Source organism: Rattus norvegicus, chromosome 11, assembly GCF_036323735.1.
Source record: "Rattus norvegicus strain BN/NHsdMcwi chromosome 11, GRCr8, whole genome shotgun sequence".
NCBI classification, from domain to species: domain Eukaryota; kingdom Metazoa; phylum Chordata; class Mammalia; order Rodentia; family Muridae; genus Rattus; species Rattus norvegicus.
This window is the reverse complement of record NC_086029.1, coordinates 1,751,589-1,757,588: the sequence shown is the minus strand read 5'-3', so window position 1 is coordinate 1,757,588 and position 6,000 is coordinate 1,751,589.

Genomic DNA, 6,000 nt, shown 5'->3' with positions numbered 1-6,000 from the left:
ATCATTAGGCCCTCCATGAAAAATCTCTTGCATCCTGGAGAGCCTGAGCTTTTCTGTGATGTCACAAGTGTCATGGTGACAGCAACCACCTCTTGGATATTCTTTGAGGATCTCTAGGGTTAACTCATTGACCTCTTATTCCCGCTAAACAGCCATTTGGGAGGGAGATAAAAGAGAAGGAAGCTGGTCTTCTGTCTTTGTATAAAAAAAAAAAAAAGAAATAAGTGATCCATGGGAAAGCTCGGTGTGTCTTGAGTAGGGGTTGAGTGGGTTTGCTGAAGAAACAGCCTTGATCTGAGCTTTCCACACTTGGGAATCAGGAGCTGCGATCCTCTCAGAATCATCTGGACTTCCCTGCTTGATGTGGTTCCTGGAAGTCAGAGAGTTCATATAATCAGTTTCTTCATTCCAAAAGCTAGTTGTTGGGAAGGGCACAGCTGTTCCCCTCAGAGCTCATGGCTTTACTCTTTTTGACCTGAAGAAAAAGGTCCAAAGAAACAAAGCAAAGACAAGTATTGTCTCCTCAGCTCAGTGTAAATGCCTCATGCTTTGGATGCCTATAGTGCAGTTTGTGTCGGACACTGATATCTGGGAGAGAAGAGATTCTAGTTGAGACTTCATCATCTCAGTCTTTCCACTAGTTTACTCTGAACACCACTTCAAATTTACGAGTCAATATGTGTGATTACTTGGCAGCTTTTTCTTTCTTTTATAACATTCATTTTTTTTATTTTTTAGCAAATTTTATTGCGTTTTTTAACTGGATGTTTCTATATTTACATTTCAAATATAATTTCCTTTCCCAGTTTCCTGGCCATAAGATCCTTACCCATTCACATTTTCCTTCTTCTCTAACCAGCCTTTTCCAGCATGACATTCCCTTGAACTGAAAGATGTACAAGGAAGGAAAAGGGCTTCTCTTTCCAATGTTGTCCAAAAAGGCCATAGTCGGCCACATGTGCATTTGGAGCCATAGCTCAGTCCATGTCCTTTCTTTGTATACTGGTATAGTATGAGAAACTCTGGTTCATTTGCATTGCTGTTCTAATGGGGTTGAAAGTACCTTCAGCTCTTCTAATCCTTTTTTAAAATCTACCAACAAGAGTTCCGTTTTCAGTTCACTGGTTTGCTACTAGCATTCACTTCTGTATTTGACATGCTGTATCTGTGTCTCTCAGGAAATAACTTTTTCAGATTCCTGGCAGAATGCACTTCTTACCTTCATCAATCTTATCTAGTTTGGTTGGCTGATGTATACTGTCCCACGTGCCACCTCGAAAAAAAACACGTGTGGACATAGGAACCCTAGCTGTGACCAAACTTTATTGATATCTTAAGGAGGAAGCCCCGCGCGCCAGCACGGCACGCTTATATACACCCTAGCGAGGCACATCCACACCTGATTGGTCACTTACTCATGATCTCATCAGGCACGCCCCGGAGTGGGGAAAGACCTGGCACGAAGGAACTCTTCCACATGCCCACACAGTTAACTTCCTGAAAGGAAGTCGGCTGGCGCCTCGAAGTCCGGCGCCATCTTGTCTAGCTCGGCCTTCCTCGTGGGGCACAGAGGAAGCCAGCGCCATCTAGTGGTGGCGAATGTTATTGCAGCCCTCTATATTATACATATGATTTTGGTGGCTCCTACACCTATGTGGTTAAGTGGAATGTTAACATGGATTCTGCCCAACTATGTCAAGAATGTAGAATTCACAAATGACAATTTCAAATAGACTCCCTCCTGTTTTTGTGAACCTATTGAAGTAGATATTTAACTTCTCCTCAAGCCACGTTTCTCCCTGCACATCATCCAGCATCTTAGAATTGGCCTGAACAAAGAATCATGGTAAAACATCCTAAACCCCCAACTCTGGCCGTGGGAATACTGGAAGATACATAGTGTAGTACTAATATCAAATGGGATAAGAAACCTAACTCAATAGTCCATGTTGTCCTTTGCTTTCCTGATGTCTGGTAATTTTTCGATGAAATAAGGATTTGGGAGTCTATCATTTGAAGTAGCTACACAGTATTTACACTGTTATACTCACTCTATAGCTGGACCCACTTGTGACCAAAATCATTGCAGAAAATGGAATTGGAAAAAAATTTTTTTGAGTACACATTGAGGAATATTTACAAAGTCCCTTATCAAGGAACTTACAATAAGAAATTGAAATACAATATTCATCCTATTCAAGGTCAGTAGGGAAAATACTGACTTTGAGAAACAGGGAAACCCTAGAAAATTGAACTGTATGTCACAAGAATGAACCTGTGACATATAGAATAAAAATATTATCTAGAAGAATATCGTACACTCCGTGTTCCTAAATCTTTTCTACCCATGCCAAGACCCTAACTCGACCAGCAAGGAAGACAGGACCAACGAAAATCTTCTTCAAGCAGTTTTATTCAGGAACCTTGATACAATCTTCTGCCCCCTTGGAAACCCCGGAGCACACTTAAATAGCTACTGCTGGCCAATCCCAGCAAGCTATGTGCGTCATGAAGATCGTCTCTCACTATGCGGAAGCTGGGAGGCCAGGCAGGCATAGCCAATTAAGGACTTCCTTATTACAAGGAGCACGCACCATTGGGAGGGTAGAAGATGGAAACCAGCACCATCTTTGAGGCGCACCATATTGCAACTGCCTATAGTTCCCCCTTATTGTTTAATTAATCAAGCAGGCAAAAGCACCCCTGAGCGTGGCAACCCATCCAACCGTCTTAGGATCATCTGTTCATTAAAGCAGTCTTAGGACACCTCGTCTCCCACAAGGTCCCATGCCTTAGGTAGAAGGGAGGTTGCCCATCACTGGGCAGGGTCACTCATACATACTCAGGCGTGAGGTACAACAAGGTCTTCTGAATGACCGTAAGCCAGGCTTGAGGGGACTGTCCTGATTTAATGGCTGCAAATACCTGTACCAACATAAACTCGTGCCGCCTCTGAACAAACCTCATTCAACAGAGACACCACAGGCGCACTAGGGAGACCAGCAGCAAGAGTCAAGCTAGGGTTCCCATACCTGCCCACTCCCTCAGATGATTCATAGCAGCCTCAATCCAAGATGACAATCCCATAGCCAGTCTAGCATCTGCACGTGTGGAGTTCACGGTCATGATGGCTACAGGTAGCTGATCCATTAAGAAATCGAATTCTCCTGTCCAATTACCTAGAAGATAAATTGACAACTGTTTAGACAAAGTAGAGGAGTGGACGTAAAAGTCATGATGTATCGGCATGAGTCTCGGGAACACCGATAATATCCCCCACAGGGGTTCCATTTGGACCAGCATTTGGGTCACACCGAGAAGTGTGAGCAGCAGCAGGATCTTCATTCTTGTTGTACTTCCTGGTCAATATTTCAGGGACCCACAACGGATCTTGCTGGTCCTGAGGAAACACACAAACAGACACTCTTGCCCATGCCAACACGGGATCTGGCCCATGCCACAAGCCAGTGATCATGTCTTTTCATTTCACATAACCTTTCAATGTGCCCGCCCGACACTGATGTCGGTCAGCAGCAGAAAGGCCATCATCATCCAAAATTAAAAAAAATAAGAGTAAAAAGGGCTAAGGATATTTGTTCCCTTGGGGTTCTACCATGGCCTATTCCCCCTTTTTGTTTAATTATGCATTCCTTCAGGTACGATGTGCTTGCTCAACAAAACCTTGACGTTGGGGATTATAAGGCAGGCCATGGCTCAAATGCACATCCATCTGTTTATAAAAGGATTTGAAAGATTTGGCAGTTTATGCTGGGCCATTATCAGTTTTTAAGTGTTGAGGCTTTCCCCAAGCAGCCCAGGCTTATAGGCAGTGTCCAATAACATTGCGTGCAGTTTCTCCACTCATAGAGGTAGCATGAATGACTCCTCAACAACTATCCACAGAAACATGAATGTATTTTAGAGTCCCAAATCCAGATACGTGAGTTACATCCATTTGCCAAATCTTTAGGGGCAAGAGGCCTCTAGGATTAACCCCGACACTAGGTCCATGGTGAAAAGTGATACACTGTTGACATCCTAAATCTATCGGTCGAGCATCTGCTCAAGACAGATGAAACTTCTGCTCTAAGGTCTTAGTAGGCACATGATATTGTTGATGAGATTGTCGTGCTTGATCCAATGATGAGCTTAAGAAGATGAACTCCATTCGGGTACATCTATCCACAAGATCATTTCACTCACTGAGAGGAGCAGGCAAACCTTTATGAGGTCTAATATGTTGGACAAAAAACTTGTGACCTCTTTTCCAGATCAATTCCTGAAGTTCCCTCAGCAGCTGGCATATCGTGCTGCTAATTTTAATAGGGCCAGCCACTTCTAATATCTTAACTGCATTAACAAATATGATGAATCAGAGAGCAAATTAAAGGCAAAGGAACAATTTTGAGTTCAATTATTTGTGGAGAGCCGGGTTGATATTGACACAAAATTGGCTCTTGATTGTTAATCACATAAGCTCCACAGCCATTTTTGGGTCCATCTGTAAAAAAAAATGTTTGGCGCCCCCTGTATAGGAACACTGGAGGTAACCATAGAAAGATCACAGGATGTTCTTTGAAGAAGGACAGCAAAGAGTGTTCTGGATAATGATTATCTATCTCTCCATGGAATCCACAGCATAATATAGCCCAAGCATCCACAGTGCCACACAAGATCTTCATCTGCTGACCTGTATAGGGCACTATGATCGAGGTTGGGGAAACACCAAAAATTTGTATGCACTGCTGGATCCCATTCAGGGCTAATCATGCAACTGCTGTAGGATAAGACTCTACTGATCTAGCTGGAGAAGCCTTGGGATAAACACAAAGCAGAGGGCCATCTTGCCACAACAATCCTGTGGGCTGCATGTAGGTGTCTGGAATGCATAGCACAATGTCTGCACCCTCCTTCCATCGATGTAAAATTGTGCCTTGTAATACTTTTTCAACCTTCTTTAAAGCTTCCCTTGCTTCATCAGTCAATTGTCTAGGAGAACCCAAGGCCGAATCCCAAACTAAAGTATTATACAATGGTTTTAATTAATAATTTGGTAATTTTAAATAATATATGACCCAAATAATATCGCCTAGTGATTTTTGAAAATCATTAAGAGTCTTAAGATTATCTTTCCTCAATTCAACCTTCTGGGGGATAATGGTATAAGGACTTACTTTTGCTCTTAAATAATTTACAAGACTGCCATTTTGTACCTTTTCCGGGACAATAATGAATCCCCTACCTTCTAGCAAATTAACTAAATTTCCATATGCTAAATCTAAAATCTCTTCATTCTTTGAAGTTAAAAGGATATCATCCATAAAATGGATGCATCTCAGCACAGGAAACCTCTGTCTTATTGGAGCAATGGCGTTGCCCCCAAAAATTTGACACATAGGAGGGCTATTGGCCATACCCTGTGGTAAAACTACCCATTCATATCGTTGCTCAGGTTCTTCATGATTGCATGATGGAACAGTAAAAGCAAACCTTTCACTATCCCTTGGACAAAGAGGTATGGAGCAATCTTTTATATCAATCACTACAATAGGTCAACAGTCTGGCAGAGAGGATAAAAGAGGAAGCCTGCATTGCACTGAGCCCATGATTTGCATCTGTTGATTAATAACCCGAGCTAAGAGGCTGCCCATTGATGTCTTTTACCAAGTAGCACTCATGAGCCTATTGGTTCCCCTTTTTGCACTTGGGGCACAGCCCTTGTTGCCTCGGACGTTGGCAACTTCCTATACTGCATAGACTTCTCCTTTCTGGACATTGCCTTTTAAGGCGCCGCTGTTGACGGCACTTAACACACACTCCTGAGTTTCCTCCTTTTCTCTGCATCATCGCCATAAGTGCAGCCGCACGTCCAGCATTAGTCACAGGTCCCCCTATTTCTCTACAGACCTTCATCCAAGCCTCAAGTCCCTTGTTCTTGTAAGGAGCGATAGCGGCTCGACATTCCTTTGTGACTGTTCATTGTTCAACTGTTTAATCAAG